Consider the following 15,027-nt stretch of genomic DNA (forward strand, 5'->3'; position numbering starts at 1 on the left):
TGGAGGAGTAGGGGGAAGATACCAAGATATGATTGGGTGATAAGGGCCACATGGGCACTGCAAATCTTGGGTAGTATGTATATGGGGCAAAGTATTTAAAAGGGTAGAAATGAAAGATGGTATTACTGAGTAAAGAAGGGAGGAGGCAGGGGAGAAAGGACCAAGAGAGGCCTAGAGAAAAAAAGATATGGAAGTAATGGGTTCAGATCTGGAACACAGCCAAAATGTACATGAGAATTGACACGGAGGGAATTCAGGTTAGATAGCTATGACAGAGATTAGCAAAGACATGTGGACCTTGTGTCAGATGGATCAAAAACAGTTACACACAGTACACTTGGTACTTCAATGTTGCAGTAAAATGCTACAGTATCAAATTAATCAACTGTCAGCCTACAGGTGTAAAACATCACCAGATTAACAACTCATCAAACGAGGAAGCACTCCACAAAGCAACTCTCATAAATTCAACTGAAGTTGTCCTTTTTCAGCAAGCCTTCCTGTATGGGTTCCATGAATAAAGGTACCAATCCCTGGTCTGTCCTGAAAGATTATTAAAATCGTTTAAGAATATGGATACCCAAAGTCATGCTCTTGAAATATTATAGCCAGAAATGGTGCAGCCAACTTGTGGCTATTACAGGTCTGATAAAATAGCTACAATATGACAGACTTGCATACAAATTCATTCACATTGTCACGCAGTTGTCACAACCAACAGTTTAATGAAGTCTCCTGGTCTTTAGGTAAGAAGCGATTCATTTCACCTTGTAATTTTGTAGATTATACTTTAATCCTGGCTGAAGTCAAACTATTTCAGGGAGGAGGAAGAAAATTCCAGAGTTCCCTTCAAAAAGAAAATTTTTATCACTAATTGAATATAATAGAATCATAGAAAGTTTAAGGCACAGAAAGAGGCCACTTGGCCCATTGTGTCTGTGCTGGCCAAAAAATGATCCACCTATTCTAATCCCACCTTCCAGTATTTGGTCCGTGGCTCAGCAGTTTATGGCACTTGAGGTGCATGTCCAGACTCCTTTTGACTACATTGAGGGTCTTTGCCCCAACTACCCTTTCAGGCAGTGAGTTCCAGACCATCACCACCTTCTGGGTGAAAAAATTTTTCCTCATCTCCCCTCTAATTTTTCTACCAATCACTTTAAATCTATGCCCCCTCGTCACTGACCTCTCTGCTAAGGTGAATTGACCCTTCACCTCTACTCTATCCAAGCCCTTCAAAATTTTGTACATTTCAATCAGATCTCCCCTCAGCTTCTCTGTTCCAAGGAGAACATCCCCAGCCTATCCAATCTTTCCTCATAGCTGCATTTTTCCAGTCCTGGCAACATCCTCGTAAATCTCCTCTGTATCCTCTCTAGTGCAATTACATCCTTTCTGTAATGAGGTAACCAGAACTGCACACAGTACTCAAGTTGTGGTCTATCCAATGAGTTACACAGTTCCAGCATAACCTCCCTGCTCTTGTATTCTATACCTTGGCTAATAAAAGAAAAGATTCCATATGCCTTCTTAACCACCTTATCGACTTGTCTTAGTACCTTCAGGGATCTGTGGACATTCACTCCAAGGTCCCTTACTTCCTCTACAATTCTCAGTATTTTCCCATTAATCACGTATTCCTTTGCCTTGTTTGACTTCCCCAAATGCATCACATCAGACTTCTCCAAGTTGAATTCCATTTGCCACTTTTCTGCCCATCTGACCAGACAATCAATATCTTCCTGCAGCCTACAGCTATTCTCCTCGCTATCTACCACACGGCCAATCTTTGTGTCATCTGCAAACTTCTTGATCATGCCCCCTACATGTATGTCCAAATCGTTAATATACAACACAAAAAGCAGGGGACCCAGTACTGAGCCCTGCGGAATGCCATTGGAAACAGCTCTCCAGTCGTTAAACAGCTGTCAACAGTTACCCTTAGTTTCCTGCCACTGAGCCAATTTTGTATCCACCTTGCTGCATTTCCCTGGATCCCATGGGATTTTATTTTTTTAACCAGTCTTCCATGTGGGAACTTGTCAAAGACCTTGAAGTAAGACTACTTTTTACAAAAGCTTCAGGGATCCAGGCCGCATCCCTACCATGGACCTTCCAAGTTGGGTCCCACAATTGCTTTTCCTGAGGCTAGGCTTGTCTCCCTCACTGGTAAACCTACAGGTTCCCTCTGCACCTCTCTTGGCATTCTCCAAAGGGCTCACCAAGGCATTTGGTGCTGGCTCATTATAAAAATCTCGTTGACCTTTCCACCCAGTGCACCCACTGGGGTCTAATCCTGCCAATCTCCTTTCTGTCCAGCTCACCCCTCCCACTGCTGACACTGTACACTCCGCCAGCGGATCTCCCTCATGAATGTCTGTTCACGTGTAAACAAGGGCCTTATCATCCATGAACTTATTGTTGATGATTGCATCAACATCATGGCCTTAACGGAAACCTGGCTAAGGCACGATGACACCTTTCCTCTTAATGATGCCTCCCCACCTGGCTATGTATTCCACTGCTTGCTCCGCCAAGTCCTTTGCAGTGGTGATGTGGCGCTTATCACCAGATCACACCTTGGCCTGACCCCCTACTCCTCTGACATTTTCTCCTCCTTTGAGCATCTCACCTTGTTCCACCCTTTTCGTTGCTCTTTCAAAATCATCGTTCTCTACTGCACACCCAAGTACAATAAAAAAAATTCTCACTGAGCTATCTTCACTGCTTTCCTCCCTCAACCTCAGTGATTTCAACCTCCATCTCAACTCATCATGCTCTCTCTCCTCTTGAGTTCACTGCCCTCCCTAAATCTCTCCCCCCATGTAAACTTCCCGACCCTTATTCCTGGCCACCCCCTTGACCTTGCATCTCATGTGGTCTTGCTAGTCCCATCATATCAATTACAGATAAGGCCATCTCTGATCGCTTCCTTGTATCACCTTCCACCCACATCCCCCTTCCACGCCCAACCTTATCTCCTTCTGTATACATCCCTGGAAAAAAAAAATCCCTTAATTCACCTACAACTGCATTTTCAAAATCCCAACTCTCTAGCCTTTGTCCCTCCGTTTGCCACAACGTATCTCCAGTCACTGATTTGCTCAACCGCACCCTCACCTCCACATTTGATGCCTTGTTCCCAATAAAACTATGACTCTTTCTCACCCTGGCTGTTCCCCTGGTAAAGCCCTCATCTCCGCTCCCTTAAATCCAAGGGACACAGACTTGAAAGGATATGGTGGACAACTGATTTAGTCATCCACCGCCAGATCAGCCCAGACCACATAAAGGGCTATTAGATTCTCCTCTCATCTGCTAAAACTGCTCACTATTCCAGGATCACCCTGCAAGGCAAAGATAACCCCCTGCTTCTTTTCTCCACTGCAAACCATCTTCTTAAACCCCTCTCCCCTGTCCCCACTGTTAAACTCCACAAAGCTTGTTATGGAAGGATAAAGCTGCAGCCTATCTTTACTCAGTTTCACATTTATTGTACAGAGTAAAAGGATTACAAACATGTACCTCCTCACTCAAACCCTTCTCTAGCACCCCTAACAATTTCTTTGTACCCGCATTTCTTTTTGTGAAACAATCGGATCGCTGATGAATTGCATCTACCCATTTAAGTTTGGCGATTTTCTTTCTCTCCAGCATTTGTTTCAATCCAGCAAGGTCAATACGTAGTCTTTTTTCACTCACATTTTTTGAGTGTACATTGTCCCACAAAGAACGATTATCCACATAACACCCTCCACCCTCACCTCCAATAATAAGTGTCAGGAGCTTATGGACTTCTTTGTCACTAAGATCGAGACCATTCTTTACCACATCCCTCCCTTCCACTAGCCCACCTGGCCAAACCTCCTTTAAAGCTCCCCCCTGCCCTAGCCCTGAACTTGCATCTTTCTCTAGTTTCTCTCCTATCTCCCCTCATGCCCTCTCCGAGCTCATCTTGTCCATGAGACCCACCTACTGCTTCCTTGACCCTATTCCCAATAAACTGCTGATCACCCAACTTACCCTCCTGGTCCCCATGTTAGCCAATATTGTTAACGGTTCTCTCTCTCCTTTAAATCTGCCATCATCATCCCTCTCCTCAATAAAAGCAACCCCTGATCCCACCATCCTTGCACCCTACTGTCCCATCTCCAACCTCCCTTTCCTCTCCAAAGTCCTTGAACATGTTGTTGCCTCCCAAATCCATTCCCATCTTACCTGGAGCTCCATGTTTGAATCCCTCCAATCAGATTTCTGCCCCTGCCAGAGTACTGTAACAGCTCTTATCAAAGTCACAAATGATATCCTATGTGCCTGTGACAAAGGTAAACCTTTCCTCCTCATCCTTCTCAGCCTGCATGCAGCCTTTGACACAGTTGACCATGTCATCCTCCTCCAACACTTTTCCACTGTCATCCAGCTGGGTGGGACTGCTCTATCTTGGTTCCTTTCTTATCTACCTAATTGTATCAAGAAAATCACTTGCAATGGCTTCTCTTCCTGCTCCTGCACCATAACCTATGGTGTCCATCAAGGATCTATCCTTGGCCCCCTTCTATTGCTCATCTACATGCTGCCCCTCAGCGACATCATCTGAAAGCACATCATTAGCTTTCACATATATGCTGACGACACCCAGTTCTACCGCACCACCACCTCTCTCGTCTCCTCCACTGTTGCTAAACTATCATACTGCTTATCCGACATCCAGTACTGGATAAACAGAAACCTCCTCCAATTAAATATTAGGAAGACTGAAGCCATTGTTTTCGGTCCCCACTCCAAACTTCATTCCCTAGCTACCAACTCTATCCTTCGTCCTGGCAACAGTTTGATATAAAACACACATTCTACCCTCCGGAAACCTGAGATCATCCAATATTCTGCTGCCGATGTATTAATTCACATCAAGTCCTGGCCACCTATCACCTCTGTGCTCGCTGACCTACACTGGCTCCGGCCAAGCAAAATCTTGATTTTAAAATTCTCATGCTTGTTTTCAAATCCCTCCATGGCGTCACCTATCGCAATCTCTGTAATATCCTCCAGCCCCACAACCCTCTGAGATATCAGCATTCATCTAATTTTGGCCTCTTGAACATCACCACCATTGGTAGCCATGCCTTCAGCTGCCTAGGTCCTAAGCTTCTCCATCTCTCTACTTCGCTTTCCCCCTTTAAGACACTCCTTAAAACCTACATCTTTGACTGAGCTTTTGGTCATCTGACCTAATATCCCCTTATGTGACTTGGTGTCATATTTTATTTGATTATGCTTCTGTGAAGCGGCTAGGGACATTTTATTGCTTTAAAGGTACCATGTAAATATAAGTTGTTGATATTCCTCCTTCTACTGGGAATACCAGATGATCTCCAAACCAATGTTTCCCGGAGCAGGGACGAGGGAACTCCTAACGTTGGGAGTCCCCGGTCCCAGATCTGCCCCTTCTTATACCACTGGTCTTGAGAAGGACAGAGGTAGCCTCCACCCCTTATCAGACCAAGAGAGAATTCCTTCACAAGGACAGGATGCAGTCTATCTGGATTCTGGCCTAAATTCTGAACCTTCCAGTATACTCTTGCTGTGGTTGTAGTTGGAGTTCACCAGAAGGGCTGTGTATTTTCAGCCTTATTCTGTTTTCAATGAACCAGCACAAGCATACTTGGGGCAGAATTTTGTGCAGCTGTTTGAAGCGAGAATGGTGGCGTGGGGGGACAGAGAATCGTGTCAGAAGCATAGACCCGGAAATCTGGTGCCGTGACGTTGGTTCCGGATTTATTCAGCGGCAGGAAATCACCAAGGTGGAATCGCTGCCCCGATGCAGTGGAAATGTCTTTTAAATTGCTAAGCAGTTAACTTCAATGCATTTTCATCTAACTTGTTGCAATTCAATGGGGGGCTTGGGATTAAGTGGACAGCAGGCAGCACTCACGTGCCTTCGGGTTCACGACGGTTAAAAGCTGGAGGCACTGAGGCAAGACTCTTTAGTGTCACACCTTCAGGGTTGGTCTCTTGGGGACAAGGGCTACCCACTGAAGATGTGGCTACTCACGCCTATGAGGAATCCTCGCAATGCAGCAGAGGAGAGGTGCAACATTTGCCATGACTCCACCCGAGCAACCATTGAGCAGGCCACTGGGCGATTGAAGACAAGATTCTGCAGCCTAGATCAATTTGGGGAAGCCCTGCAGTATGCTCCTGCGAGGGTCTTGCCCCTGCGAGGGTCTCGCTTATTGTGGTGGTCTGCTGTGTTCTGCATGATCTAGCAATGCAGAGAGGGGAGGCCTTGCATGATGACGAGATGCCTGAGCGAATCTCCTCCACTGACGAGGAGGACGTGGAGGAGGGAGAGGAGCAAGCAGCACTGGATGTTGAAGCCCTTGCACCGGAGGCCAGGCATATTGAGCAACGTGCCAAGGAGGCAACAGAGTCTCATAATTACTCACTTCCAGCCACCCTGATGTACATTCAGAGAAAATAAAGCATGCATTCTATCGCCTCATTTCCATTTGCGTTCCATAGAGTCATAGAGTTATACAGCACAGAAACAGGCCCTTCAGCCCATCGTGTCTGTGCTGGCCATCAAGCACCTACCTATTCTAATCCCATTTTCCAGCACTTGGCCCGTAGCCTTGTATACTATGGCGTTTCAAGTGCTCATCTAAATACTTCTTAAATGTTGTGCTGGTTCCTGCCTCTACCAATACTTCAGGCAGTGCGTTCCAGATTCCAACCAGCATCTGGGTGAAAAATTGTTTCCTCAAATCCCCTCTAAACCTCCTGCCCCTTAACTTAAATCTATGCCCCCTGGTTATTGACCCCTCTGCTAAGGGAAAAAGTTTCTTCCTATCTAATCTATCAATGCCCCTCATAATTTTGTATACCTCAATCATGTCCCCCCTCAGCAATCTCTGCTCTAAGGAAAACAATCCCAGCCTTTTCAGTCTCTCTTCATAGCTGAAACGTTCCAGCCCAGGCAACATCCTGGTGAATCTCCTCTGCACTCTCTCCAGTGCAATCACATCTTTCCTGTAGTGTGGTGCCCAGAACTGTACACAGTACTCCAGCTGTGACCTAACTAGCGTTTTATACAGCTCCATCATAACCTCCCTGCTCTTATATTCTATGCCTCGGCTAATAAAGGCAAGTATCCCATATGCCTTCCTGACCACCTTATCTACCTGTGCTGCTGCCTTCAGTGATCTATGGACTAGTACACCAAGGTCCCTCTGACCTTCTGTACTTCCTACGGTCCTACCATCCATTGTATATTCCCTTGCCTTGTTAGTCCTCCCAAAATGCACCACTTCACACTTCTCAGGATTAAATTCCATTTGCACTGCTCTGCCCATCTTACCAGCCCATCTATATCATCCTGTAATCTAAGGCTTTCCTCCTCACTATTTACAACACCACCAATTTTCGTTTTCATCTGCGAACTTACTGATCATACCTCCTATATTCACGTCTAAATCATTAATGTACACTACAAACAGCAAGGGTCCCAACACCAATCCCTGCGCTGCATCACTGGTCACAGGCTTCCACTCGCAGAAACATTCCTCGACCATCACACTCTGCTTCCTGCCACTAAGCCAATTTTGGATCCAATTTGCCAAATTACCCTGGATCCCATGGGCTCTTACCTTCTTAACCAATCTCCCATGTGGGAACTTATCAAAGCCTTACTGATGTCCATGTAGACTACATCAACTACTTTACCCTCATTTACACATCTAGTCACCTCCTCAAAAAATTCAATCAAGTTAGATAGGCACGAATTCTCCCTGACAAAGCCATGCTGACTATCCCTGATTAATCCTTGCCTCTCCAAGTGGAGATTAATCCTGTCTCTCAGAATTTTTTCCAATAATTTCACAACCACTGATGTTATACTCACCAGCCTGTAATTACCTGGTTTATCCTTGCTATCCTTCTTGAATAATGGTACCACATTCACTGTCCTCCAGTACCTCTCCTGTGGCCAGAGATGATTTGAAAAGTTGTGTCGGAGCCCCTGCTGTCGCCTCCCTTGCCTCACATAATGGCTTGGGATACATCTCATCTGGGCCTGGGGATTTATCCACTTTTAAGCCCGCTGAAACAGCTAATACTTCCTCCTTTTCAATACTAATATGTTCAAGTATATCACAATTCCCCTCCCTGATCTCTACACCTATGGTCACCACACTATAGGAAGGATGTGATTGCACTGGAGAGGGTGCAGAGGAGATTCACCAGGATGTTGCCTGGGCTGGAGCATTTCAGCTATGAAGAGAAGTCTGAGGGGGGACATGATTGAGGTATACAAAATTATGAGGGGCATTGATGGATTAGATAGGAAGAAACTTTTTCCCTTAGCGGAGGGGTCAATAACCAGGAGGCAGAGATTTAAGGTAAGGTGCAGGACCTTTGGAGGGGATTTGAGGAAAAGCATTTCACCTAGAGAGTGGTTGGAATCTGGAATGCACTGCCGGAAGGGGTGGGAGAGGCAGGAACCCTCACAACATTTAAGAAGTATTTAGATGAGCACTTGAAATGCCATAGCATACAAGGCTACGGGCCAAGTGCTGGAAAATGGGATTAGAATAGTTAGGTGCTTGATGGCCGGCACAGACACGATGGACCGAATGGCCTGTTTCTGTGCTGTATAACTCTATGACTCTATAACACAGATGAAAAGTAATCATTTAAAACCTCACCTATATCCTCTGGCTCCACACACACATTGCCACTTTGGTCCCTAATGGGCCCTATTCTTTCCCTGCTTATCCTCTTGCCCTTAATATACTTATAAAATGCCTTAGGATTTTCTTTTATCTAGCTCGCCAGTGTTTTTTCATGTCCCCTCTTCGCTCTCCTAATTACTTTTTTTGAAGTACCCCCCTACAGTTTCTATACTCCTCTAGGGCCTTTGCTGTTTTCAGTGCTTTGAATCTGCCATAAGCCTCCTTTTTTTCCCTGATCCAATCCTCTATATCACTTGACATCCAGGGTTCCCTGGACTTGTTTGTCCTACCCTTCACCTTAATGGGTACATGTTGGCTCTGAACTCTCACAATTTCCTCTTTGAGTGACTCCCACTGGTCTGATGTAGACTTTCCTACAAGTAGCTGATCCCAGTCCACTTGGCCAGATCCTGTTTTATCATACTGAAATCAGCCTTCACCCAATTCAGTACCTTTATTTCCGGTCCGTCTTTGTCCTTTTCCATAACTACCTTAAATCTTACAGAGTTATGGTCACTGTCCCCGAAAGGCTCCCCCACTGCCAGTTCGACCACTTATCCGGCTTCATTCCCTAGGATTAAGTCCAGCACCGCTCCTCCTCCTATAGGAATTTCTATGTACTGGCTTAAAAAGCTCTCCTGTATGCATTTTAAGAATTCCGACCCCTTTAAGCCTTTTGCACTAAGACTATCCCAGTTGATATTGAGGAAGTTGAAATCCCCTACTATTATTACCCCATTATTTTTACACCTCTCTGACATTTGCCTACATATCTGTTCCTCTATCTCTTCCTGACTGTTTGGAGGCCTGTAGCACACTCCCAGCCAAGTGATTACCCCCTTTGTGTTTTTAAGTTCTATCCATATGGCCTCAATAGAGGAATCTTCTAAGATATCATCCCTCCTTACTGCAGTAATTGACTCCTTGATCAACAGTGCAATACCACCTCCTCTTTTATCCCCTCGCCTGTCATGCCTGAAGATTCTATGCCCTGGAATACTGAGCTGCCAGTCCTGCCCCTCCCTCAACCATGTCTCTGTGATAGCAATAATATCATAATTCCATGTGCTAATCAATGCCCTCAATTCATCAGCCTTACGAGTGAGACTCCTTGCATTAAAATAGATGCAATCCAGCCTTGCATTTTTCACTTGTGCATGCCTAGCACCCAGCTGAAACATGTGCAAGTGCCCATGGGAGATCATATTTAAGTGAGGTCTGTGCTTATAATTGGGATTCCAGTAAAGGGGAAGGGGGAAGTCAGCAGCTCACAATTAAGGCATGATAGAATAATCACTTTTACGCAATGAACGTTAATGGCTTGAACAAAAGAACTTTATCTGAAGCATCACATGTCAAATATCAAACACCCATGAACCCACGTGTATGTCTCGGTGCTTTTCTTTATACGCTTGCGAGTGCTTCTAAGAGGTGTGACCCCTGCGCTAGCAGCTGGGCTGGAGACAGGCTGCTGATCAGGCCGTCCATTGGAATGACTTTGGTGGCTGTCCTCTGGCTGCCTGAGGCCTGGAAAGTCCTGGCCACCTGAGGGTTTCCTGCAAAGGTGCAAGACTGTCATCAGGCATCGCGGCTGCTGGAGCTGGGTTCACTGGCGGAGGGGCTGAGGAGCCGTGTCCATAGTTGGAGCGGCCTGATGGGACCCCCCCAGCTGTGGAGGAGGTCAGCCTCTCCTCCTCCCTTCAAGACTCACCTGAACCTCCCTGCTCACCAGAGAAGGATGAGGATCTGGAGAACTTGAGCTCAATGCCAAGGTGATGGTGTGCAGGTCCGTGCGCATTTGTGGGATCTTGCTTTGCATAAGGGTTGCCAACCTCTCGATGGAGGAAGCCATGCACTCACATGCCTGAGACATGGCAGCACTCATGGCATGGATGGACTCCTCCATCGTTCACTCAGGTCTGCGCATGGCCTCTGGCATCTCTGCCAGATGTTGCCTTACCCCTCTGCAACTCCAGCATACCTTGTGCAGTTGACAGCAGAGGCTTGTCATGAGTCTGGGGCTCAGCAAAGGCCTGGCCACCCACAGTCCTCCTAATGTCAGTGGCCTCGGCTGTCTCAGCCTCAGCCAGCTGCTCGGACGCTGTGCGGTTCTCTGACCAGCTTTTGACCCTGATTCTACAGCCGAGCAGAAACTCACTGAGTTGAAATTATTTGCGCTGGGGGAAGGCACAGAAGAGTCGTGGCACATTGCATTCTCTGACTCCAGATCCTTCTCAAAGGTGGAATTATGGCCCCCTTCTACTGGAGTCTCCTGCGGACGTCGCTCTGCATGAGAGAACACAAACATATGTTTGTTAGGCATTGCAAATCATGTCATGCCAGCCATGTGTTATGTGCATCTGCAGAAGTGTGTCCAGTGTTGATTGTAGACAATCGTCACTCTGTTGTGCCGAGACTCCAGTCTCCATCCGCTATTGAGCAGCCACCCTCAGTGCCCGCTAGCTCGAGTGTCTCTTACTCAGCTGTCGAGAGAGGCTAGATGTCAGTAATTCCTCGCCACTCCGTGAGGTTTCTCTCCTGTTATGGGCCCACTTGTTATACAAGTGGAAAGAGAGATAGTAAATCATCGCAGGAAGAGCGAGATAACAGTTCTGCTAGTGGCAGCCGTTCGTCCCCTGCTGGGGTTACCTTCATGGTTGCTCTCCACACATGCTGTCAGGGGAGGTAATGGGGGTGAGGTTTGAAAGAAGGTGGCTGTGGCTGAGATACATGCATTCCAGAATATGGTGATGCCTAACCCCCTTTGCCAGCACCATTACATTGCCTCCCTTTCCATGTTGCACTGCCTGCCACGTACCCACACGCAAGCACCAAAAGGAGGTGTGGAGCACTCACCTTGGCAGACCAAAGGAGGTCATTGACTCTTTTTCTGCACTGGACCCATGTCTGGGGGATGACTCCATTGCAGCTTACCTCCTCTGGGATCTCCATCCAGGCTTGCTTGGTCAGGCAGGAGGGGTCTTCTTGCCTTCCATAGGGAAGAGGACCTCCAGCCTTTCCCTTGCAGTTTGGAGAAGAATCTGCAGGGAGGCATCGTTAAATCGTGGGGCCATTGGACATGTCCCAATTCTATTAGGCTCTGTTCTGACAGTCGAAGTCCTGGTGTAGTGGGGTCCAGGAGTTACAGTCACTGGAACCAGCAGCTACAGTTAGTCCAGGGGAGTCCAGAAGTTCAAAGTACGATCAAAGGACTCCAATAGCACTGCAAATTCACTGCCTCACTAAAAAGCAGCAATACAAGCCGGGCTGGCAGTGCTTTAAATCTGGCGCCAGCTTCTGCTGACGGGTCAGCTGATGACATAATCTGCACCTTGGAGCCCGCCCCCACTGTGTAATTGGAAGGGCTCCACACCTCCATTATTGTAATTGGCCACCATGATTGTGCTGGGCCCGCTGTACACGTGACGAGCAGAGACCGCGCCCAATTCTGGGTCAGCCACCGGCATCCTGGACAGGCTCACTAAATTCAGCCCTTAGCATCAACGTGATATCAAGAAACAGCTGAGTGCACTGGATACAGCACAGGCAATGGGCCTCAACAACATCCCGGCTGCAGTGCTCAAGACTTGTGCTCCAGAATAAGCCGCACTTCTAGCCAAGCTATTCCAGTACAGCTGCAACACTGGCATCTACCCGACAAAATGGAAAATTGCCCAGGTATGCCCTGTCCACAAAAAGGACAAATCCAATCCAGCCAATTACTGCTCCATCACCTTGCTCTCAAACATCAGCAAAGTAATGGAAGGGACCATTAATAGTGCTATCAAGCGGTACTTACCATTGCTCAGTTTGGATTCAGCCAGGATTTCTCAGCTCCATACCTCATTATAGTTTTGGTTCAAACATGAACAAAAGAGCTGAATTTCAGAGGTGAGGTGAGAGTGACAGCCCTTGATATCAAGGCAGCATTTGGAGTGTGGCATCAAGGAACACTAGTAAAATTACAGTTAATATGAATCGAGGGTCAAAACTTTCCAGTGGCTGTCGTCATACCTCGCACAAAGGAAGATGGTTGTGGTTGTTGCAAGTCAATCATCATAGCCCTAAGAAATCCCTTCAGCAGTTCCTCAGGGCAGAGTCCTAGGCTCAACCATCTTCAGTTGCTTCATCAAAGACCTTCCTCCAACATAAGGTCAGAAGTGGGGATGTTCATTGATGATTGCATACTGTTCAGTCCCATTCGCCACTCCTTAGATAACTGAAGCAATCTGTGCCTGCATGCAGCAAGACCTGGACAACATTCAGGCTTGGACTGATAAGTGGCAAATAACATTTGTGCCACGCAAGTGCCAGGTAATTACAATCTCCAACAAGACAGAGTATAACCACCACCCTTTGACATTCAATGGCATTGCCATTGTCCAATACCCTACTACCAAAATCCTGGAGATCGCCATTGACCAGAAACTTAACTGGACCAGCCACATAGATACTGTGGCTACAAGAGCAGGTCAGAGGCTGGGATTTCTGCAGCGAGTGACTCACCTCCTTACTCTCCAAAGCCTGTTCACCATCTACAAGGAACAAGTGAGGAGTGTGATGGAGTACTCTCCGCTTACCAGATAAGTGCAGCTCCAACAACACTCAAGAAGCTCAACACCATCCAGGACAAATCAGCCTGCTTGATTGGCATCTCAGCAACCAGCTTAAACATTCACTCCTTCCACCAGCGGCACCGTGGCTGCTGTATGTACTATCTGCAAGATGCACTGCTTGAACTCACCCAGCCTGCTTTGACAGCACCTCCCAAGCAACCTCAACCACCTAGAAGGACAAGGGCAGCAGGTGCATGGGACCACCACCTCCAATTTCCCCACCAAGTCACATGTCATACTGATTTGGAATTATATTACCAGTCCTTCATCGTCGTTGGCTCAAAATCCTGGAACACCGCCACCATCCCCCCCCGCAACAGCACTGTGGGAGACCTTCACTATATGGACTGCAGCTGTTCAAGAAGGCGACTCGCTACCACCTTGTCAAGAGCAATTAGACATGGACAATAAATGCTAGCTTTCACATTCTGTAAATGAATTATAAAAAGTCTATTGACCTGTTAGTGTTTTTAAGGGGAGGAAGGAAAGCCGGTGAGTCGAGAGCAAGGGGACACAGTCTCAGAATAAGGAAGGGGCAGGCCATTTAAGACTGAGATGAGGGGGAATTTCTTTACTCAGAGGGTGGTGAATCTGTGGAATTCTCTACCCCAGACGCTGTAGAAGCTCAATCATTGAGCATGTTCAAGACAGAAATTGATAGATTTCTGAATACTAACAACATCAAGGGATATGGGTATAGTGGGGAAAAATAGCATGGAGGTAGGTGATCAGCCATGATCCGTTTGAATGGTGGAGCAGGCTCGATGGGCTGAATGGCCTACTCCTGCTCCTATTTCCTATGTTCTTAATATGTTCTTAATAAGAAGAAATTTTTGCCCCCAACCATAACTAAACAGATAGACAGCCTTCAATATATGTTAAATATTGTTGCCTATATTGATTTATGTCTATTTCCATTGTTAAACATCACTGGCTAATTCTTAGTCCAACAAATATATTGGATTATAAGGTATAGTCAGTAGTGTTTAGAACTATAAAAAACATTTTCCCAAACGAGTAATGGAAATTAAATGCTAGATTTTCCTCTAGGATGGGATTACCACTGAAAGTGCACCAGGACTGTCCTTCTTCCTGCAAGGTGACCACACCCTATTTTCCCTGGCACCTGAATAAAATGTCTGGGGCAGATTTCGAGATGGTCATTTTAAACAGGTTTTCTACTGCTGATTGCTATCCTGTGACCCTTACTGAAAGTGCACATGGGTGACTATCAAGTGAGGACTGGATTGTGTTCGGCCTATCAACACTCACCCCATTTGTGTGAGATACTGAAGGACAATGGAACAGTACCCTAACAAACAGTCAACACAAGAGAAGAGTGTCCAGAAAATTAAAAACAAATAATAGCATATTTTCATTAGAATTCAACATACTATGAAATAGCACATCATAGGAACATGAGTTCAACGATGTTGTTTACCTGATCCAAAGCAGAAAGTGCATTTATAATGGTATGTGGGGAAAACTGATAAATAATTTAAATAAATACCAACACAGTCAAAAAAAATATCAAATATTCCTGTGGACAAATATTTTAAGAGAATTCTGTGATGTCACAATCACCATGTCAAGAGAATGTTTTGACAGTTGCTGTATCACTTTGTTTTTGTAGCTGTTTTAATTACAATCTGTGATATCACAGATCCGTTTACTAGTTTTGC

The sequence above is a fragment of the Heterodontus francisci genome, chromosome 7 (genome assembly GCF_036365525.1).
Source record: "Heterodontus francisci isolate sHetFra1 chromosome 7, sHetFra1.hap1, whole genome shotgun sequence".
Taxonomy (NCBI): domain Eukaryota; kingdom Metazoa; phylum Chordata; class Chondrichthyes; order Heterodontiformes; family Heterodontidae; genus Heterodontus; species Heterodontus francisci.